General features: G+C 35.2%; 1 protein-coding gene across 2 annotated transcripts in view; it reads left to right on the top strand.

Moving 5' to 3' along the window:
• The window catches only part of LOC150107959 (prominin-1-A-like), a 566,181-nt gene that overhangs the window by 131,595 nt on the left and 409,292 nt on the right, over positions 1–25,294 (top strand). For both annotated transcript variants that reach the window (XM_090390573.1, XM_090390570.1), the window contains exon 2: positions 13,001–13,098. The gene's annotated coding sequence lies outside the window, so the exon portion shown is untranslated. The remainder of the gene's footprint in view (positions 1–13,000; positions 13,099–25,294) is intronic.

Raw genomic sequence — 25,294 nt, 5'->3', positions numbered from 1 at the left:
CAAAAAAAAAAAAAAAAAATCTTCCTGGCATAGTCGGGAAGAACAGACTCCAATTCATACGACCCGGGTGCGAAATTTACTACTCTTCATCTAGTGTTCATCTGGTCGGTTTGAGGTGGAGATTTCTTTCCTCGCACACACAAAACCAGACCAAGTAAATGGTAACACACACAATTAACAACTATGTCATTTTAATACACGTTAATTCCAGATAAATCCCACTCTTACCTCTCAAAATATCACTTTGACATCTTTCAAAGCGATATCATTTAAGAATGGATACCACAGAATATTGAAAATATTTTGTCAAAACACCTTCACAAGTAATAACTCGGCGAAATCTTATGGAAATTATACCTTCCAATGCAGTTGTCATCTGAGAGCTTACTTGTTGCCAGCTTTGAAAATTTACTAACGGTAATTAGGAAAGCAAATAGTAGCCCCCCCCAACAGAAACAAATTATTAACTAATCACCAGATTTTAAGGAGGCAGTTGGTATTCTCCGTATAATTGTTTCAGTTCATGCCTTACGTAGTGACGTGACGTGACGTTTTCATGGAACTATAGGTTGGCTTCCAGTACTTATAGGTAAGAAAATAACCTATTACATAGATGGCGAACCTATGGCACGCGTGCCAGAGCTGGCACGTCCGAGAATTTTGCTGGCACGTTAACGATCCTTTTATACACTTATAAATTATTCAACCATTTTGTTTTAATTGTTACAATACGTACAAGTTAAATTTTGTTTTACACCAGAGAGCAGTTATGAAGATGTGCATATGATTGGTGCGGTATTAACAAAAGATCGCGCGACCCAAAGACAAAGGCAACCGACAATTTTTGAGTTAAAATGCTAAATTCTCTTCAACCGAATTCCATAACATCTGAAATTGTCATAACAACATTCACTATATATTTCTTAGTTTTAACACATTCACGACGGGTGTCGTTTATTGTTCTGACAGAACTTGTCATTACCGGCGGGTAATGACAAGTTCTCACACATGAACTCACACAAAGTTTCAACCCTTGGTTGAAAGAATTTTATTGCTGCTTGTTTGCGTTTGAGCTGGCAGAGGAACTCACACATGCATTATATGGCATTTTTTTAATTCGCGGTAGAATTTTATTTGAAGTTAGCCTTTGTGATCTGTCAATGACATTGAGAATTTCAAATGCAATAAAACAAACACTTGTTTCATGTAATTGAAAAATTGGACAATAGTTTTTAGTTAGATACTGTGTTGCGGTGCAAATTATGGTTTTGCTTGAGTCTATACATCATGGTTTCTGTGACAGGGGACATGTGATTCATTAGTTAATGCTATTTTTATTCTGGCTGTCTGCAATTGCACTATTTGTTGAGAAATATATTACACAGACTGCAAAAGCCTCTGTACCTTATTCAGGGATACAATAAAACTACAGTACTTGTTTTTCTTGCATCTGCAGTATAATGGTAGTGAACATGTCTAAATATTTACGACGCATAAATTAAATAGTTACGACGCATAAATATTTTTCTCACTACCGTTTTTTTTTCAAACCAACATCATTAAAATCAATTTAATAATATAATAATCAATTTTACACTGAATACTATTATAAATTTATAAATAAATAAATATATACAGGGTGGCCATAAAATAACTTTCCCTCTTTGGAGGCATCTGTAGCTAAAACCAATAAATGCGACCGAATTTTATATTAAGACTTTTGAAGGCATAGGAAGATGATTTCGCTAAAAAAAAGATTTAGTACCAAAAGTCGCCGATAGGGGAAATTTTGGCACTTGCGGAGCTGAAAACAAGCGGATAATTACATTAAAGGCAGATAAAATGGAATAATAGCATTTCGACGGTGTAAGCGACAACCGCGTCACTCATTCCAGCTGGATATGTGGTGCATTACAATGATAAGAATAATAATAATTAAACTAAAACAACTTGCGAGAGAAAAAAATTAATGTAGTGATTGAACTCACAGGAAATAATGTTTTATTCATCAGAATCAGGGTTCCCCTGGACCACACACATGATTTTCAATGTGCTGAACCTTTCTTTTATACAACAAATTGCATCCGGTGTGCGACATGCTGTGTTTCTCGCAAATTGTTTTAGTTTGATTATTATTATTCTTATCATTGTAAAGTGCCACATATCCAGCTGGAATAAGTGACGTGGCTGTCGAAATGTTATTTTTCCATTTTATCTGCCTTTAATGTAATTATCCGCTTGTTTTCGGCTCTGCCAGCGCCAAAATTTCTCCTACCTGCAGCTTTTGGTACTAAATCTTTTTTTTTTTTTCGCGGAAATCATCTCCCCTATGCCTTTTAAAAGTCTCAATATAAAATTTGGTCTCATTCCGTTTATTGGTTTTAGCTACAGATGCCTCCAACGAGGGAAAGTTATTTTATGGCCTCCCTGTATATATATATATATATATATATATTATAAATTAATTAAGTTTGATTCATTTTCTATTCATTTTTCCCCTATTAAAAACTGCCCGGCACGTCAGCAACTCAATTTGTCAATTTCTGGCACGCGCACATAAAAAGGTTCGCCACCAATGACCTATTACATCCAGATCTGAATTTCAGCCTAGTTTACACCAAAATGTTTGTGCGAACTGCATGAAGAACGAAGTCGGCGATATTTAAGCGCCGCGCATTGTTTAATAAAATACAGCTGCACAACTTTGAATATCGGATACTCCATCAAGTCACAACCTCTTTCCCCCCCCCTTTTTTTTTCCCGCAAAACAACAACAACAAAAAAAAAACTGGCCATGAAGCGCCTCCGTTGCGCAGTTGGTAAAACGGCACATTCGCCCTTTGATTTGAAAATACCAAAGTTCGATTCTCGTCGTGATGAGAGGAGTCTTTATATGGTGTTTTTCAACTGAAGGTGAGTTAACCAATTTCATATGGAGGTAGCAGGTTTTTTCCCTCTCCCGGAAACTCGGGTGTTTCATCCCACATACAGACAAATCGGCCATGAGAACACTCGCAATTTACAGACAAAGACGGTAGTTATGGTGATGAGAGGTAGATGGCGTTAGTGTAGTGTCGTGTGTATTTGAAGAATTAAGTAGTATGGGAGATGATGAGATGCGTGTTGAGGAGAAGAGTAGAGTGCCCCCCCGCGATGAATCCTTGGTGTCATGAAATAATATCTACTTGGATCATGTCAGTCTGTTCATCAGATGCATTTCTACTTTTATTACCTTTCCGTATACAGCTTTTGGAGCATCATCGCAATGACCGATGCATGAATGTAAAATATCTGATTAGATCATAAACGAAATTATGAGTGTGTTTAGAGGTTTGAGTTGACCCTGGTACGCGAATAAAGGAAATCAACAGTCATTCCAAAAGTTATTTCTAGCCATTCAAACTGCTGAAACGGTTGTCCGCTTTGGTATGTGTTCGGTAGAATTTTCATTTAATGCTCAAATGAAAATCGCTTTCGGCTGATAGTCCATGTAATTCACAAATGGATACTGTTCGATGTAGAACGCTACATGAGTCAGCTAACGAAGGTACAATGTTTTAAAGTCGAGACACCGGAGATATAATAGTTGTTTACAGTTGTAATGAAAACCATCAGGTTATATTTGTGAATTATGTTTGTTCGCCGACTGAATTGTATTTCCATATGCATTTTTTCCGATTTTGGCTGAACTCCGAAAGTAGGTGATAAATATTTTTCACCGTCTGGCGTTGAGAGTTAGGGTATTTCCGGATTATCTGTCTCTTATTAGTAATATTAAATTCCAGCCCATGATGTTGAAAGTCAGATTTTCGCTCATGTTGTTGTGGTGGGGAGTATATAGTTTACGATCTCCCCTCCCCCATTCGAATTATATCATTATCTCCAGTCTGACTTTTTTTTTTTGAAAAAAAAAAAAAAAAAAGTCAAGTATTAAATCTTAAGTATAAAGGATGCGGAAGTCCGAACAAATTGTCGTGACATTTTTTGGTCAATTCCTACAGGGATGAAGCAGGAGATTATCTGCTTGAGAAACCAATATACACCGAATCGTTTTAGGCGCAACATATTCCATAAATTCCGCAGAACATCTGAATAGAAATGGTGTTTTTTTTTTGTTTCCTCCCTCCACTTGGAAACACATTCGTAATTCACTTGTTTCATTCCTAACGCAATTTGCTAATCAATTTAAACTAATAAAATATTTTGGGTCTGTCTGTCTGTTCATTGTTTTCTCTCCGAAAGAAGCAAGTTTTAATATTTTGAAAGTTTCTGTAATGATTTTTCCTCAGTTTGAAGCAGAATTATATGCACACTGCTATCTTCTGAAGTCGCCCATTTTTCATATAGCAGAAGGCATAATACACTTTATAAGGTTAGTTCTTAAATAACGCTTGCTGCGACTTAGATAACAGTAGACAACCCTGTAAATTTATTAAGAGTTGATTGTTGCGCCAGTAAGTTTGAATTCATTTTGCATTATACCATTATCATTCAGATTTCAGTAAGCACAGAGCATGATTCCAGAAGAGGGTGCGTTTTTAACTTTCGTACCATTATTTCGACCGAATATTTGGTATCTGGGATTCAGTTAGGGCTCACGTTTGGTTGTAATTCACTTGAGGTTGGGTGCAGGCTATTTGCATTTTTATTGCCTGTTTCGAACGCAATGATTCTCTTTTGATCATTATATCAACTCATGTGCAACGAGCCATAGCATTTGCTGTCATATTCCCTGCTGCGTTGCCTGCCATATTGGAGGTTTCTGTTGTGGACAGTGCAGTTTAACGTTGTATACTACTGTTCACTCGATTCCATGAACAACTTTTATGCAGTCAAAAAAAGTATACGCATCCATGTGTGGTGTTCACACTGTTTTTAAGGATATTAATTTTCAGCTCATTTTCATATGGAATTATGTTCTGGGAATGGGGAGTGAACTGTTGCTCTTCTGTTATTAGTAGTCTATTTTTTCCCTCCTATTTATATCATTCACGATGTGATAAAAACTGTGAGATTGACAAATGAGGACATTTTAGTCATCAGGATCAGTTTTGTTAATTAATATACGAATATTCGAGAAATGCAAACAGCTTTATCTCTTAAACATTTCTTATATAGTTCCCACATGCGAAAAGTTTTTCTATAAACCTAGAGTACATTCGTACCGTGAGTGGGAGTAAGGAGTTTTCTATTTTTTATTAATTATATGTATATTTGATATAATTTTATATTTATCCAGTTCGAAATCCTGTTCAAGCGATCAAACATGGAACTTTTTCAAGCCACTTCAGGCCTCCGATAAGCGAGATGGTGGTCTCACACGGGACGATGATATTCACCCCCATCTAATTGTATGCAATCCTTAAAAAAGTAATGGTTCGCAACTTTGAAAATAATTTTCTTGTTCTAATAACGCATAGTCTATTAAGTTGGTATCACTAATGCCATGTAGAAAATACAAAACTTAAAAGCGAGAGGTATGAGCTATTTAGTGTACAGTATTTATATTAACATTCTACATAAATAACATTTCTTGTTTTATTATTTGGAAGTATCATGCGGTTTTGATACCGTAACATTAAGTTAAACCGTTTTAAGATAAGTATATACTCCTTTTAAACCCTGTGTATTCCGTTCATGGAGCTTATTTTTAGGTCTTCTTACATTTATTTCGCACGTATAGCCAGTGCCGACCTTTAAAGGTTGTCGGTCGCTCCGCGGCTTCGTTTAATGCGCTACTTAGCCTTCTCCCTGGAGGGAGTTCCTCCTGCTTGATTTTAGATCGTTCGAAGTTAATTGGCATCATCGTCAAGCCACGTTGATTATATCAAGAATGACGTGTTTGGTGATGGGGAAGTTCATAATAGTGACAGATCAGACCGCTGATATCCCACTCCTGCTGTCATTTTGCATTGCGTGCGCTACTTTTCAACAGTCAAAGCGGGCTCAAAGGCTGCTTTTTATTTATTTTTCATCGTAATCGTGTGATGTGTAAATTCTAAGGATTTGGGAAGCTTTAGTTTTCTGGCAGAATTGAAGCAATAATAGTTTTATTTTCCATTCACAGAATCATTGCTGATTATTTTAAATCGATCCAAATGTTTTATTTTTGCGTTTTAGTCGAAGCCATTTTATTGTGGAATAACGTGTGCTTATCTATCTTTGAGGTACTTATATCACATTCCTTCTGCGCTATGGTAAGGTACTTTGGTGGTAAATTAGTTGCAATCTTTTCGTGCTGCATTACTTTTTGTGAAAGCATTTATGATCATTCATTCCATCTACATTATGTATTAGTAAGACGAATCGAATATGTATTAGTAGTAGCAGAACTTGCTTAGCACCCATGGTTGTGCAACACAAATAAAGCTAAACGTCAGTGTCGTTCTGGAAATGTCATCCACTTATGCCTAATTGTTAGTCTGATTTCTGTTTCCCACGTAGTTATTGACTGTATGGCATTTTTTGTGTCTTTTAACATCTCATGGATACAATTTTCACTGCTCAGCTTTTTTCTAACTTCGTTGTCACCCTGAAATGAAACCTACGGTATTAATAACAATCGAGAGAATTTCCAAATATAGAAGCAAGCATTCATTATGAAAACAGACTAAAACATACTTTAGATAAAACTTGAAAATGAGTTGTAGTAAATGGAAATGATGGTTTAAATGTGCTACTACACTTAACAGCTGTCCATCTAGAATTTCGTAATAGATGACTGGTTAAGCTTCTGTTATCTTATATTCTATTATTGGCAAAATCTGCATTGTAGATAAGGCTGCGAGGATCTCATTTGGTAGTGATCGAGAGGCGAAAGCGATCAGGGAAGCTTACGGTGGTGGCACCCTTAAATACAATGAATAAAACATCTAGAAGGTCGTGTGGTTCGAATAACAAGAAAATTTATCGGTTTACGTGATAGATTTTGCATTTTGACTTGCAGCTTTGTTTAGAACTATTCTTCAAGCGCGCGGCAGAAGCCTTTAAAAAAAGCGCACGTTTTCTATTTCGTTAAAAATAAACATGCAATATCGAGCAGACCTGCTATAAAACAGGAATGGGAAAACGAGCCTCGCTACTCTTTGATTGTGCGTACTAAATTGGTAATGTTCGATGCTTCCCTGTAGTAATTTAGAAATTGAGATCGTGTAATTGGCAATTCAGAGACCCTCTGTAACCACACCTTCTAAATGCTCCCAAATGAAGGAACTCGAACGAATTAAATTCTTTCATTGATTTTTTTTTTGTTTTTTTGTAGACGCAATCTATTCTCGGTTGTAGAATAAATCGTACATTATACATAAAAGAATAAAATGCACATGAAATAAACAAAAATCTCCGTTTCATATTCAGTAACTACTTTTCTTTGCTCTGTGTTTTAAATTTTATTTTTTAAATAGATTGCAGATTTTACTTTTATATTCATGTTTTGTTGGCTTGTGTCCAAACAATTATTGAATATGTTTTTGTTTCTTTTTGAAAGAACAAAAACGTTTTTGGATGATGTGTGGATCATTGTTCAAAGGTGAGAGTTATTTATGCTTGCTGAAACCATTTGATTCCCATCCACTAAACTCGTAAATCTAGAACACGTTTTTGTTGTGGATTGGCTGAGAGTTGGATAATCTGGCGACCAAACAGAACCTTTAAAAGTCCTACTCGAGGCCTTCAATAATAAGGATTGGTTTTACAGGAGGCGATGAAATTTATTTATCTCCTAAAGATATAAGTGTTATTAGGATATCTGCTATTTAGCGATATCAGATTATCTTACATTTTGTTTTTTTTTTAGCTGCTGATTTTGATTAAATAAATAAAAAGGAAAGTATAACTTTTGGTGTTATTATTTATCATGTATGTAAACATTTCCTTAATGTATAGCAAAAATGCATTATTTCTTCTAATAAATGCTTATATAAGAAACCTTTGTCTATTTACGGTCCTACAAGCCTTTTTTCTTCTATCTGTATTGGACCTGAAAAAATATTTCTTTCCAGACGTTTTTGACAACAATTTGACTCAGCTGATACTACTAGATACGGAAATGTTATCTTCTAAATCCCGATTGTCAATGTGCTCTCCATCACGACCACTGTATAATTGTATATCCTTCTCAAAACTCTCCTGGGCAACATCGTCAGCAGAAGGGATTTCTGTAGAAATCACCTTCTCCCAGGTGATTTCAACAGCTCTTTGCTTCTCAGCTCATCAATTATATTTTGAATCCTTTGATAAAAAAAATGTCTAAATCACAATCTTTATTGTAATCACTCTCAAAGCTTTGTAAATTGCAACTATTATTTCTTTTATCACGATGCTCATTATATTTTTGACTCCAATTAACGTTACCACTTTTTTTATATTTTTCACAGAAATAAACCTGGATCTTCTAGATTTAGGTAAAAATAACTTTTTCCTCTATAAATAACTATTTAAAAATTTTTCCAGGAATAATAGTAGTCCATTTACTAAAATATTTCTTCGGACTGAAGAAATATTATCTTAGTAAATTCAGACAATGAAGATGAATGAATCTTCACTCTGAATGAGTCTCACTATCTCACTCTCAGGGTTTAATATCCCCAACCTTATAAACAACTGGGGGAGAGCCTTTTCAGTATTTTATATAGGCCTGTTGCACCCACTCCCAACTTTCGTTTTTTTTTTTATAATAGCAATGTTATCTTGTAATAAAACAAGCTGACTATGTTCTAAGTTTCTTTCTTTTCTAGTTTTATTTATAGCTATCTAAATCCAAGACAATATTAAGGCTTCACTACTCCAATTTGTCAATCTTGTCTACATTCAGAGGAGAGCTGTACATCTTTCTCTGCCCATCAAATTCAAATAGAATTATGGGCATGAACAAAGAACTCGTTTATAATTTTTCCCAATTCTTAACATAACATAGTTCGCATAAAATAATAACACCAGTAATTTTCTTTATGCGATAACATTATAAGATAACATTATAATAGCGATGTTATCTTGAGAGACCTCAGGTAGATTACCTGAGTTCTCTCTACTGTATTCACTAACCAATTTCCACGACAGATATCCATCTATATCTTCAAATCCCGATAGTAACAGACGAATAAAAATCAGGACTTTACTATACAAACCAAACTACTTAGGCTAATGGGATTGTTTTAGTGAACGATAAAAATTTGCTGATCCTCAATGAAAGATAAAATATGGTCCCAACTAACTGATATTTGTCACAGCGCAGCTTTTCGAAAGTAAACAGTTCTTTTGTTACTAAATTCACCATCAGCAATCGTTTCGGAATTGTAAAGAAGCGTACCCAAATAGAACTATTCTGTATGCCTTATGTGCAGAGGCGCAGCTCGGGAGGGACGTTCGGAGCGGTCCACCCCGGCCGACACTTGGAACCTTTTTGAACTTTTGCAGTTAATTTTAAAATACAGTCTCGAGAACTTATTTCCAATTATTGTAATACTACTGCGAATTTTCCTCACAATTGCTGTAAGTGTTGCTAGTTGTGAGAGGAGTTTTTCTAAATAAAATAGATTAAGAATTACCTACAATATTATGAAATAGACTTCGCCAATGTCATCGATGACTTTGCTAAGAGAAAAGCAAGAAAAATAACATTTTAGAATGTTGAAATTAAAGTTTTACTTAAAAAATAAACAATGTTTTAATTTATTTCCCTATACGTGTTTTTTTTTTTGTGTGTGTGTGTGTGTGTTGAGAGGGGCGGCAAAAGCTCTAGCTACACCACTGCTTATGTGTGAATCCCGCCCAGGAAACGTTAATTTATCCTATATTAGTGCAATTGGTAGACTAAAGGGGGGGGGGGCTTCTTTCTCTAAAGCATGGAATTTTTTCAAGTCAGCTACTTTGGGCTTTAGTAAGCATGTAGACATTCGCAAACATCCATTCCCCCATTGGGATTAGAACTCACGACCAACAGGTCGTGAGTTCTAATACGCCATCTACTCCTCCAACCAGGCCCGCATAATATAGTTCGCATAAAGAAAATTACTGGTGTTATTATTTTATGCGAACTATGTTATGTTAAGAATTGGGAAAAATTATAAACCAGTTTTTTGCTCGTGCCCATAATTCTATTTGAATTTGATGGGCAGAGAAAGCTGCACAGCTCTCCGCTGAATGTAGACAAGATTAACAAATTGGAGTAGTGAAGCCTTATTGTCTATATATTGTCTTGGATTTATGTACGTCAGTTATTAAAATCGCTCAACGCATTGTGAAGCTAACCGATTTGTTAGCGGCTGGCACGACTAGCTGGTCAATCGCGGAGTCGATGCGAAGCAAGCGACCGTGGTTTATTTTAACAATATGAATTGCAGGCAGAATTAAGTGACTTGTTAAATGGAATAATTTGTCGTCATAGTACCTGTACTTAAGAAAATTGTGCAGTTGTCCACTTATTGGTGTATAATTCACAATTTCTCGTAGATATCACAACTTTCTTAATTATATCATTAGGTTACATTTTATTTCGATTGTGCATAACGATGGCTGCTATTCTTAGAGCAAGAGAAATACTGTCTTATTTCCTTTTGTTATAGGAGATCTTTATATACAATGCAAATTTTCTGGCTGTAACATCCATGGAAGATTGAGATTCATATAGCACATTAGCACCTACTGTATAAGGCAAGAGTTAAGACGGAACCCTCTATATCAGTGTTTCTCTACGTTTTTTGAGTCAGTTTCATTTTTTCAGTTTCATGCCCCACCTCAACGTCTCAAAGATTTTGATGCCCCCCCCCCAGCATAATAGTCAGCCAAGTTCTGAAAAAGTATAATATAAATATGTGCATGGCCATTTTCTAATTGCCCCCAAAAATATTCAAATTGTCCCCCTGTGGGGCGTACGCCTCACGTTGAGAAACACTGCTCTATATAAACATGTTTTCTTGTCACTTAGGTTTGCAATGATTAAAGAGGTGATAATGTCACATTACACAGTGGATCGACTTAGAAGCCATTCACAGACATCCATATTACAATGGTTTTCGAACTGATTACTTTTTTTTTTTTAACTGTGCTTCCTTAGGAATTGTACCTGCTTTATTTTTTTCTTATTGTAATAAAGAATTTGTATAAAAATCAGCATTCTTTAAGTTTGGGAAACGTGGGACTGGATGTAGTTGCACTGATGACACCAGCCCAAAGCTAGTTTTTTGAAATTATACTGTAATCACTTTCCAGTTCTAACTGGATTTCATTTTGAATATGTACAATTTCTGAATTTGGGGCTTGATTAATCAAATTCCTGGCGAATCTGGTTAAAAAATGTTAAATTAATAACTTTTTATTTTTTGTAATGTTTTTTTAACATTCAAAAAGCATTGATGTAAGGGTTAGAAAATCGGGCTGCCCATTTTTAAGCCTATCGGAAAGGGAAATCGCTGTCCACGCTACCAACTAGATTCTACTACTGTTGTAACGGCAACACGTGTTACTGTTAAAAAACGTTTAATTTTCTTGACCAAAAAGCTCTGGAATTATAGTGCCAACTATAGAACGTTCCTAAATAACAACAAGTGATATCCACGCTCTATGAATGTATTGTACGCACTCTGTTCTTTGTTTAATATAATTGGAATCGGTTGATTATAGTTTGTAACAGTTTTTTACTTTTTAGTGCCTTACATCAGTTATGTACCCTGAAGATGCCAACAGCCTTAGTTGGTGAAACTAAGTTGGTATAACTTAGTTGTTTATTATATGCACTTGATCGATATAATCCCATTAAAAGTCTTTCCGTTATTGTGTTTGCCGAAGTATTCGAGCTTCAAAAATGCCCATGCTGGCAATATGAAGGATAGGTATGAATCTTGTCTAGGACGCAAAGAACTTTATTAAGGACTTTAAAACTGAATGCTAGTTAGCTGGTCTCATACGGAGCTCGTAGTGTATATATATGTATATATTTCTACGTTTTTCATCTCGTACTCCTTTGGTGAATAACACATCAGCAGATCTGTGTTGATATATTTATATAACACTTGGAGGATGATTTCCATATATTAAATTTTCTGAAAGCAGTATTTACTTTTGTCAATCTTTGTGTTATATCCTTGTCCAACTTCAGTACAGTATTAGCTCCCAAGTATGTAACAAAAATTCTTGACGTTTGTTATATTCATATTTATTTTAATTCCGACTTTTTAAGCTGTTTTATAAATGCTTCGGATTTTGCTTATGTGTCAGCGCATTTTGATGGCATCAAAACTGTCGTCTGCATAATCTAGCTCTTTCAGCTGTGATCTAGATTTCATTTTATTCCTCTCTTTATACGTAACTTTTCTTATAATCCAAGCAGTAACTACTATGTTTTTTTTTTAGTTTTTTTTTTTTTAAAGTAGCTCAATCGTTATGCAATCCTTATCTCAAACATTTCTGATGTTTGTTACCACAACTTTTACTTCATTTATACATTTCTTTATTGTCGTATATTTGTCAGGAATTCATAGCTTATAATTGTTCATTTAGTCTCTCTGTCAAACACTGCAGCAAAATATATAATTTTTTTGGCATAACGAGGTTTGAAATATGAACACTTTATTTGATTAATAATTATTTCAAAAAATATAATAAAATCTTGCTGTTTCAGCTCGTTTTTTTTTTTCAAATCTAAAAATGTTTAATAAATGAATTATTACATTATTATTATTAGACATGATTTTTATTTGGATGGGTGTTAGCTGGACTTACCGAGAGGTAAGTGGCTATCTCATCTTCTAACCATGATACGTTAGCTTCATAGCTGTTATATGCTCTAACTGTAACTTTTGAACTAACGCAATAGCCATACCACATACAATATAAATATTGTGGGCAGGAGAGTTTGTCTTTGGAAACCCCTTCGAGGTAGGCAGTTTCAGAAAATTTACTGTTTAAATTTTATGTATTTTTATTTTTGCAATGCATTTTTATTTCTGTATTTAGCCAGTAATTTTTTCCCTCTTTTCCTTTTTATTCTATATTATAAAAACAGAGGATCGAAGGGTGACGCACAAGTGGCGCCACGAAGCACGAGCGGCAACGTAGAGCCACGGACTGAAGTGGAGCGCCAGTCCTCTACTTTCCACCCAGGTATATCTTTGTATTAGTTACTTTAAAGTGTTCCATAGAGATAAAACCTAGCTTATAAAATTGCTTGGTATCTTTTTTTTTAAAAAAAGTTTTTTTTTTGCCTTGGGTGTAATATACGTTAAAGATACCAAGAACTTTTATACTTGGTTTTAATTCTTTTCCCAAGTAAGCAAAACAAAGTTTTGCACGTGAAATATATTCACGTCTGAGCTACTTGTATATGAAGGCTGATGACTTTATATCACTGGCCTAAGTATGTATCCCATAATGCAAAGCACACCCACTTTCAGGCGTGTATAATGCAATGCATAATGGGAAGGGCCACTACCCAGACCGGTTTCGACCTTTATTTGAGCTCTTTTCAGTGGCAGACAGACCCGGGAGAGATACCAAGTCTGAAACCGGATGACACGTCTGAAAGGGGGGGGGGGGTGCTTTGCATTATGGGATGCATACTTAGGCAAGTGATATGAAGTCATTAGCATCTATATACAAGTAGCTCAGATGTGAATATATTTCACGCGCAAAACTTGTTTTGCTTACTTGGGAAAAGGATTAAAACCAAGTATAAAATTTCTTGGTATCTTTAACATATAATTTTTTTGGGGGGTAAAACTTTTAAGACAGTAAATGTTCTTAGGGACACGGGGATATGAGTTTTTAAGAATAGCAGAGGGAATACTAGGACATTTTTATATGATAAAAATATGGGATGACGCCACGGAGAACGAGCGAAGACGCAGAACACCATGAGCTGAACCATTGCGCCAGTTCCCTACGTTCCACTTAGGTGTTTTTTTCTCTCTGTTTATCTTAAAATTAATCATTGAGATAGTTTATTTTTTGGTAAAACACTTAAACTACTATTGTATAAGTTCTAGGAACAGGAGAATGAAGATTTTAGAATACCTCAATGGAAGCATGAGAAGAACCATTCGTCTAAAATACAAGATTATAACATTTGTAGTTTATTAGCTGATCACTTTAATCCCTAATCCCTGTGTAGTATTTGCAGCTATGAAATCGTACTCGTCCTTTTAATTGCATTGTCCCCCCCCCCCCAGAACTTCTTAATTAAGAGCGGAATTAAACCGAAAGTGTGCGGATGGATATTACGAACTTCATCTAATAGCTGTTTTATCCAGTTAAAATAACTGGATAAAACATTTTAATAATGGATGCTGAAATTTATGAGCTATTATGCGTTGGATTTGGCTCATGTCCAAATATATTTTTGACGTGATTCTGTAGAACCTCTGCATGACTTATTCGAAGGTCGTACCTCATGCACGTATTTCCAGTTGCGAGTCATACCTGCCAGTGGCGATGTGACTGGCAGAGTGTATCGTAGTTGCAGCTGTCGAAAGTAGGACATGCATCTCAACCTACTGATCGCCGTCAGCAGAAACTGAATAGCCTGCAGGTACTCTTTCAACAATTGTAAATGACCAAGGTTTCTTCCGGATCGTTATTTTTCCTTGCCTAACTGTTGCCAAACTTTTCTCTTAATAGTTTTCAAATGAGAGAAAACACAAAGTTTGAACTTTATCATAGCATGGTATGTATGTATGTATGTATGTATTCATACACTCTGTAGCAGCAATTAGATTCTTTTAGAATACCTACCTCAATGGTATTCTTGCAATAGCAACAATACTTTGTCTGTGTGGTGGAAACTAGATATGTTATTTCGGAATAAGCCGCTTCTTTTTTTTTTTTTTTAAATTGAATTTGACGGAATTTCATAAACAAAAAAGAAAATTGCTTCTCAAAAGCCCACAGATATCGCTAGTGTTTAGGTTAATTTGAAAGAAGAAAAAAAAAAAAAGTAAATCGCTGCCCATCACACAGTTCAGTGTCTGACGTAAATTTTACTCAGTAGGAATTGAGATCCTATTCTTCCTTATATCAGAAGCAAGTTGGTTTTTAAATTCTCAGTTACGCTTCCGTTGTTGAGTGGAAAGAATAGTTAGGTTTATTTAAAATTAATATTGAGGTAAGTATATTGCTTAAATTGCACTTTTTTCTTTGGACTATCTGTCTGTTGCGGGTAGAACAATCCTAATTTCGGGGAGGAATTCTGTTCGAAAAGAGTTGGAAAACGATCCATTGTAGATGTAAAAACCAGAGTTGGAATTTTAGTCAAGTATGTGAGGAACATTTTCTGAGTCCTCTCAGACAAAGCCGAGGTTTCCCATCCTTGACAATTGGTTTTCTTTTCCCAAAAATTGGACGAACTAGCAGATGAACATACACGGTTGATGATATCCATATTCAGATAATCCTGTAGTGCAGAACTTGGTATTCACATAAACAGTCTGATAAAATTTAAATATTCCCAAAAAAGTGATATAGATTCCTTTGTATAACATGAATCATTGAGGTGCATGTTGTTACTTGTAGAATGTTTGATTTCGTTCACCAGAGGGGTGTAATATGCTAATTGCACTACACTACAAAGTAATCGCATGTTCCGGGTTTTTGAGAAATTCCACGATGTTCGGTGCATTTTTGTAGTTTCATTTGTGATTGTATATACATAAAAATCGTATCAGTCGGTAGATGTCTTAAACAAACAAAACTACTTTAAGAACTTTACCAATATCTGCATTTGAAAGTTAGATCGATAATAGTGTTCATGTGAACCTTGAATCTAAAGAAAACTATATTAAATAGTGATTTGAATGAGACTGCTTATAAGAAGCCCACTCTGCATTTTATTCTGAGGAATTATTCATTGGAAGCAATAGGAATCCGAGAAAAGCTGAGTACCACATAACATTTCAAAATGATTTGCCGTTTGTGATGATAAGTTTTCTCATCAGTGTTTGACCACAGATAGCAGTAATGCTATCAACGAGAACTGGAGATAAGGAAATCTTGATGTCAGTATCGATGAAAACAAAGGAAAATTAATGAACGGTGATAATATTTATGCAATAAGATTGTAAGAGGCCTAGTTCAGTACTGAATTTGTGGTGATAAATGTAATGGTATATGTTTCACTTTTTCCTTTTTTATTGAGTAAGCTTTCAATATGGCTATTAATAAAACATCGGTAAATAACTACACGCGCACTTTATCTTTTATTATATATTTTTTATCATTTTTTACTCAGAATAATGTATATTCTTGTGTAACCAGCTGAGTTTCGAACACCAAGGAGTATAATCAGTGGTGAGCTATAAGGGGCTCGCCCGAGCCCTTTGTTAAATTTTTCTCAAATTTGCGAGCCCCTTGTTCTTCTTGTTTACTTTTTTGTTTTCAAAAAAAAAAAAAAAACACATATTTTGAAATATATTAAGCGACAAACTCATACGGTAACCTAACAAAGTGATTTTATTAAATAAAATATTATAGTTACTGTTACTACCATTTTACAAATAAGAATTCACTTTTGGTAATCACATATAAATAAATAGGACTATAAAATAATACCCCTTGATTGGTACCGCTGATATCACTTGAAGTATAAAAACAAAAGAGAAATATAACGTACTTCATAGATGATATTTATTTATTCTTTATAGATTGTTTGTCATACTTCTATCGCAAACAAAGAAATTTTTTTTGTTTATAAAAAATGCTGACTATTGCATATGTGCGATTATAAAAGATTTTATTTTTATTATATTTTAATAGTTAAATAATGTTTTTCTTATGTAAGATAAATTAACACAGATGATTGTGTGCAAATATTTCATGTTTAGATCATGATATATTTTGTTTAAAAATGATAGCCCTTACAGGTTGATTTTCCCCCTTATGCTTTTTGATTGGCATTTGTACACAAGCTGTATTAATAAGAGTTTTTATCTGAAATGCGGCTTTTTTTTTTTTTTTGCTCGACAATGCGAGTCCTTTGTTAAAATTTCCACAGCTCACCACTGAGTATAATCAAGTACACTAAACACAGGACAAAGCCCTTGCGATGGTTCAGTAGCCACCTGTCCATCGATTGCAAGCCTCCCGTGACCTGCCCTGCAATATCCAGACAGGTGTTCAGTAAATATGCTGCAGGAAGTGTTTTCAGTCGAAAAACTAAGGAACTCACTAAGTAGGGTTAAAGTTAATATGGATATTTATTTTTTTCCCGCAACCTGCTTTGATAAATGGATTTCTAATTACAGCAAACGCTCTGTACCATAAATATATGCCCATCTTTAACGTACTGTTAATGCATCTCAGACATAATTGCTTAATTTTCGATTTCTTAAGTCGCTGTTTTGTTTTCCAAATTAAATGCAAGTCGGCTCTCCCAAAATAATGAAGTACTGCTTTTCACCAATGTGTCAAGTAATGCATTACAATTCGGTCATAATCTGTAACGAACTATTCCGTATCATTTAATTAAAATGAACAGTTAATTTCTCAAAATATATCACTAGTATTCGAATTTATTTTATTTATTTTTTGTGTATTATTGAGATATATGTTTAGATAGCTGAATAACCAGTTTACTATGTCATTTTGTTGGCAGTGTAATATTGGACAAGATTTGTGATCTTGCTTCATTTGTTGCCTTTTTACCTGGTCCCTAGTTCTCTTGCCCATGAAATTTTGGTGGTGGTTGTTTGTAAGCCATCTGGCTCAACTGTAATTTTTGATTTCAGTTATGAAGAATTTTCTATTTAATTAGATCAATATTGTTAACTTTAATGAAAATTAGTTTCTATTGTGCCGCTTAAAAGATAGTTGCATCTTACTGGATATCTTCCATGGTAATGTGATGTAAAATAACGAGCCAAGTACTGAGAAAGGAGTGGCTGTTTGGCTTAAGTTGAAATAGCTCATTCTAATTTACAAACAACTTTCTACTCCTCGCTCATTTTCAAATGCTTTTCGCAAAATGCGCAAAGATTTGTTACAAAGCAATGACCCCCCCCTGCTCTGAATTAATAGAATTTATCGAAACCTGGAATTTAGTGTTTAGTGAGGTCAGGTTCGATTTTACTCAGGCTATTTTAAATGGCAAAATGATAGTAATTTCGCACTTGCTAGATGGAATTAGGTATTTGGCATATCGGCAAAGTATATGTCTATCTCAAGTTTGATTTCAGTTAACCATTTTCATGGCAAGATTAGTCAGAAAAAAAAAAGTTGTTGTATATCTACAATTTACAAGCCAAAAATGGGTCCATTTCATAATTAACGCTGTAATTTTTGACACTATCCAGTAACTCATCAGGCATCGCTTTTTTTTTTTTTTTTTCTCTCCTGCGAAAACGATGGAAATTTTGACAGTTGGAAATTCAAATGTGAACGTTGTTATATTATATGTAAATAGAATAATTTTCTTAATGCTTATTGTAGTACAGTAATGAATTCGAGTTTAGGTTTCAATATTAGAAAAATGATTGATTCAAAATATTCAGGCGATTTTAAATGGTTAGATTAGCCAAAACACAACTGCCTACAGTACACAATCCAAGAAAACTTTATTATTTTATGACTGTCCAGGATGCATCGTAGATAATTTCATTTTACGTCATTCTCCGATTGAAATAGCTTAAGGGAAACAAATTGAATGAACAGTTTTTAGTAGAAATTCGCTAAATAACAAATTTCATTAAAATCCAGCCACCCAGAGCGGTAATTATTGCTTTATATTATTACTCATTCTAATTTGCAACTAACCTTCTGCTCCCCCATCCTCGGAGAGGATGTGGAACTGGCTTTCAAAAATATGGAAATTGGAAAAGCAGCGGGAATGACGGAATTATATAATAGAGCCTCTGTAGCTAAGTCGGTATAGAAGAAGCCCTTTGGTTGGAAAGACCTGGGTTCGATTTCCGTCCTTGACGTGAGGAACCTTTGTCTGGTCTCTTTCGATTAAAGGTGAGTTAACCGGTCTCATACGGAGGTAGAGGGTTTTTTCCATCCGGAAACTCGGGTTTTTCGTCCCTAATACCAGGCAAACCAGTTCCGTGAATACACGCATTTACAGACATAGGACACTCCTGGAATAAGAATTGACCAACTTGTGGGATTTTCGGTTTCGAATGCCTGCATGGCCTACGGATGAGCATAAATCAGGACGGATATAAATTCTATATATTCACACATCATGTGTACAAATATGTAACATCTTATATATATATATATATATGTATATATTATACTTAATCACAATCAGTTGAATTACCTCTGGATAATTTTTATCCGGAAGTGATTTAGGAAAGAAATTAAATTCCTTTGGGCATTCCCTTGGAATGCCCATGAAAGCAATAGAAATCTTGCAGGAAGAATAAAGAAACATCAATAAAATACGAGGAGATAGTCCCATGCAGACAGTAATGAAACAAAGTTTTTCTTTTTCAAAAATCAGATGTTTTTAATAAGACAAAAAAAACTACAACATAGAATATAATAGTAGACATTTCACTAGAAAAGAGAAATTTTTAAGAGATGTAAAGAATACTTTAAGAATCTGTTCAAAAATTCAGATATATATTAGATAATAAATGTTGGCTATAAACATGGTGAAATTGAACCGCCCATCCTCAGAGAAGAGGCGGAACTGGCTATCATAAATATGAAAATTGGAAAATCAGGGGGAAATGTGGAATATATACCGAGATGATCGAACATGGGCAGAGGAGGAATTGAAGTAATGCTGAGATAATGCAATCAGATTTGGAACACTGGCGTCTAGCCAGTGGACCGAATAAAGACGATCTTTGCACTAATCCATGAAAATATAAGCACCAAGAATTGCATCAACTATCTGAGATCAATTAACATTAATCTCAGACACAAGCAAATTCATGTTCCATGTAATCCAAGAAAGAGCTGCTGATCACATGAAAGCTTATCTCTTTAGAACAGGCTGGATTCATTAATGGAAAAGGCACCAGAGACCAGATATTAAATCTTAGGCACATTATGGATAAATCAAGAGAATTCAGTAGCCCACTTATGCTTTATTGACTAGACCAAAGCCTTGGATTGCGTGGAAATTGTGCGAGAAATTGACGACCGATGTCTGACTTTCCTCAACATCATATCCAATTAATACGTCAGCTTTATAGCAATAAAACTATTGTAAGAATTGATGACATGCTATCACATTTGCCGATCTATGTGAAGCGATTGGAAAGAGGCATATCGATGGAAGACTCAAGAATCGACAGCTTAAGATATGCTGACGACATGTTACTAATAACAAAGAATGAAAAGGGCATGAATGAACTTGCAAAAATAGAATGGCATAGCTCGTTATATGGATTCGAGATTAGCATCAATAAAACAAAGCTGATGATCCTTCCGCAAAAAGTGTTTCCACTGTGATAATGGAAACACTTTGGGATTGCTTACTAAGATAGAGAAAGGTGATCAATCAATTATCAATCTGAGTTCATTGCTCTCTGCCGTTAAGTCATATGGAGAAAGTAATAAGGCGATTTATAATAGGAAGATCAACTACTCGGCTCACAAAGATAGGGAAGGACAGAAACATCTATCAAAAAAGATCAGACTGGTCAAATCCATGGTCTTCTCTGTATTTATGACTAATAATCTTGGACACTCAACATGGCAATTAAGATGAAGCATCGCTCTCCATGCTTAATCCGAGTTCCTTGGTTAGAGAATAGAACTAGCTTGAGCATCAGAGACTAGTTGAATCTTGAAATTAGCTTCTGCAAAATGTGGAGAGAAAACTCAGCAGATGTCTTGGACACATCTCAAGAAGAGAGGGAGAAAATATTAAACTCTTCATTCAGGACAAGGAGGTAGAGGCAGTCGCTATGAGAGATGGAATCTAAGTGGACTAAGGTTGGAGGCTGCACTTAATAAGCGAAGGAGACTAATGCATATGGTCACAAGGCTTCAGTCATAGGGGGATTAACTAAGATTTCCCATTTAATGTATTAGCATCGATAAGCAATTCAACATTTAGTGTCTGAAATATTCACAAAGAAAAATGATTCATTTGTTTCCTAAGTTCATGCTAATGTATCGTCATTCTGTATCCTTTTTTTTTTTTTTGTGAGCATTATCGTTATTACAACTTCATGAGAAATAGGAATATATTGCATTTTGAAGATATTGTGGAATTAATTTTCGGAAAACCCGAAAGATTCTATGACTTCTTTTATGACACGTTATTGTTCACTCTATACCTTCCAGTCAAAAAAAATTGCGACCTTTCCCACCAATTTTTCCTATTTCCTTAAGGTTTAATGTAATTTAGGAACACGCCTTAAAGGAATAATTTTCTATGACAGAATTAAAATCAGTTTGTTTTTTTTATAAGACTAAAAATTAACCACACGAACTGAACTCTCCTCAAAAATGATCAAGTTTCCCTTATTCTTGAAGGGAGTTTTTGCTTTTGTGGCATTCGTATTTGTAATTTGCATCGTGTGAAAATTTCAGTAGTAATAATGGAAATTATTAATTCAGAATGGTAAAGGCAGTCTAATTTTTAATGGTTACTGCGAACCGTACTTAGAGTAAACTTTGAAACTCGGTAATACCAGTCATTTTTTCCCCAGTATTTTATCCTCTACCGTATTCATCTCTTTTACATGTTTATATAATATTAATACGATAAAGCCTTACCGAGCAACGTGAACATTACTTTGTATTAACTCAGTATGCCCCCTTTCTATGTGACCGATTCACCGGAGGTGTTTATTACTCTATAGGGGACTAGGAAACGGCACTTGGCAACAAAGTGCAGAATGCTTTCGTATCCTCTGCTCTTGGGAGTAATGCTGAGAGGTTGACATCCGTCACGGATGCAGAACCATGCCGCTTAGTAAGCTATCGCATTTTATAGCTTGGTTTGCAGTGGTAGAACGTTAAGAAAATAAATCATGGTGACTAAACTGTATATTGCGCTTACTACTTACCTTGAAAAGAGACGGGTCTTGTTTTCCAACTTTTATTGCTTTTTTGATACAAGAGTTGAACGCTACTTGCATCTGAGGGGTCGACTATAAATAGGCACATTATATTTATTTCCGGTTCTGCTCATTATACTTGAACATTACACAAATGTTTTAGTTCTCTGATGTGAAAGGTCTGAAATTTGTCACTTGCTTAGGCTCTCCTTTTAAACTTTGGGGCGTACATCAAATTTTCCCTGACGCAGTGATTAAATCGTTCTGTAAGTGATCCTTATCAGTTTTGGTCCTTTTTCCTTTCCCATTATAAGAAATAGATTTGTTTATTATAGTGAGGTGGCCTTTTTAGTGGCAGTGTACGAGCTGCTACTATGACATCTTGTACTTCGCACAGAGGTTTTAACTTGCAACCAGTAGATGTTTCCCTACTTTTTATTGTATAATTTGAGCGACGAAAATAATCTTAAGTAGTTGATGAGTAGTTTATCAAACTCTTCGCCTGACCACTGTACTAATAACGCTTCATAAGTTTTCAACAACCTTTTTTGGTTATTATTACGTCACACCTCCAGGGAGTGCAAAGACTCATCTAGGGAGAGCACCTACTCTACAACTCTGTCCCCACCACTTATTCCCCCAGCTACAACGAACCACAACTACACCAATGCCATATATTGCCCACCACCACTAGTATTTTTCACAGACAATCGCAAACATTCTTACGGCTGGATTCGAACCCGCAGCCTTTTGGCTGGCGAGCGGATACGCTAACCACTCGGCCAGTTAGAAATACATTTTGTTGCAATTTTGTTAAGTCCCCCCCCCCCCAAGTATTAGTGATGTCGTTCAAATTTATGTGATCGTTGGAAAATATAAATAAGAATATTCTTCGATATATAAATAGATAGAAATTAATCACTGCCTACTTTTGATGTTGCAAATACTGCATTTTTGACCTTGAGCATTAATCCTTTGGGTTGTAGTAGTCGCCAGTTAAATTACCATTATTCATCTGTGAAATAAATAGCATTTTTGGTAGCCGTTAGAAATTTTAATACGCAGATCAATTATTTAATTTTAGCACATCTCAAGTAATGAAAATATTTCAAAAGCTGTCGTATTTATGGAGTAACGGCCCCGCGGGGCGGCGATAATAACTAATACGCACTGGTCTTCTTGGGGCTAGGATCAAGTGTTTTCCGAGAAAAAAAAAACTGTTTGCACATGGAATTGATACACTTCTCCCGAGGAGTGTATCAACGTACTCCTCCCGTTCTAATTTTAAAATGAACAACCCGAACCCGAGTCAGAAACTGTATCAGTCTTAGAGCATATTTGCTATGCAAGGCGTGGATTTATATTTGAGTAAATTACTGAAATTTACCAAATTGAGAATCGAGCATTTTACCGCATTTTTTCCCCTTTGATGCTGGACTATTGAAGATTGCATTGTGAAGTCCTAAATATTTGTTCACTGTGTGCTTCAACTAATGGCAGAATACCTAGTCAGTCTTTAGAATTTTTTTTGTGTGTGTATGGGGTGGGGGGGAGGGGAGTTGAAACAAAATTTTCTGGTTGACGATCCGGCTTTGATTGTGGCACATTTTCTTACATAGAACTGGTCGTAATTTTCTAAGGAAAAGTGCTATATCTTCAAAGTAGGCGGAAAACTTTTACAGTATTTATACTACAAAGTCCAAGGAGAGACCTGTCGCCAGCGGACACCGTTGATGTGCGATCGTGGTGTGTGAGCGTGTACTTCATCCCTGTTTACACCAGATCGCAATATCTGACGAGTGCCTGTTACTGAACGAGTGTCTCCTCCCCTTTTTGCCCCACAGAATCTTCTTCATGATTACTCGATGATTTGATGGCACATTGTGTTTAACAGTCTGTTCGAAATCTGATTTCTCATCTCATTCACGTTGTGCTTGTTGAACTTCGTTTTTATTTTAACATTTGAAACCACAGAATCGAACTGTTCAGCTATTCTAGGAACGTCGGTATTTGCTTATATTCGGTAATTTAGAACATTACTGGCTTGTTTACGGATGTTTAGAAAGGGTGCGTGGGAATTGCTTTACTTTGATATCATATATCACTTATTTTCATTGGATATGTCTGTCGTTATAATGTGGGAAAATAGTTTCAGTTCAAACTTCATCTAGTCGCTGGCCGTGTTCTATCGGTGGGAAATGATGATCATTGCTAGCTGACTGAATTTAATATATTGTAAATTTAATGAGCTGTTTTTGCAATTTCTTTGTTTTGTTTACGATAGGCATTAAATGCGGAGACCTTGTCGATTTTTATTTTATCGCGTTACTTTTCAGTTTTGCTTAATCCTTATTAGGATTAAGCAAAATTGAAGAAACACTGACTTTTACAAGTTGTTAATCCAGATCTGAATACAACCTGTATTCAGATCTGGATTAATAACTTGTCAGTGGTTCTTTAGGATTAACAAACACCACAATACCTAGTGGTGTTTGTTAATCCTAAAGAAAGGAGAAATGAAGCACACACATGGAATTTTACTACTTTTGTGTTCACCTGATTGTTTTCGATTTTCTGTTATATGTCGACATTATCACAGTTTTCTGTTATAAAAAAGTAAGAGAGATCATTTAATAAATTTAATGACTAAATATTTCTTGTGTTCGAACATTTGGCATTATCAAAGAAAGCTCTGATTTTTAGAGTAAAGACGCTGCGTACGCGTACAGCTGAGTCCATAGAACAGTCTTACGTATTTGGACGACCTTTGTAGATGTTAGAACTTTTTCGGCTGGTCGCTAAATCTGCTTACAAATTCTGAATGCAGTTTATCGTGTATCATATTTTGTCTGACACATTAAAAACGACAACATCCGTGATTCCCAAATGAGGTCACTTTAAATTAAGGGGATAAAAACAGCCGTTTGGCTTTTTTATCTGAGATCACTTTAGTTAACTAATCGATAACCTTATCTTGCTTATTTACTCCTCCCAGTCACATAATAAGCTTAATAACTGCGTTATGATCCTTTTGGACACTGAGATGTTGAACAGCCACCTATAACCCGCTTTACCCATACCTAATTCTCGCTCATACCCGCTTTCCCGTATGGCATGAATGCTTGTGAAAATCTATAGGCGATAAATGATTTTCTTCGCCCTTTATGGGATCACTATTTGGATATTGAAGCGGCTTATTTAATACTTAGCCAGAGTATCGTACCATCAGTATTATATTGTCAGCATTTCGTTTCGTGTGATCCACAGATTTTCTTTAGAGTATCCCTTCTTTGGTTTTCCATATAATTCTTACAATTATTCAAATCAAATATCAATAAGTTCTATCT

Source organism: Typopeltis vanoorti, chromosome 3 (genome assembly GCF_054136105.1).
Source record: "Typopeltis vanoorti isolate ZY-2024b chromosome 3, IOZ_Tvanoo_1.0, whole genome shotgun sequence".
In the NCBI taxonomy this organism is placed as follows: Eukaryota; Metazoa; Arthropoda; class Arachnida; order Uropygi; family Thelyphonidae; genus Typopeltis; species Typopeltis vanoorti.
This window is presented reverse-complemented; position numbering and strand designations above follow the sequence as displayed.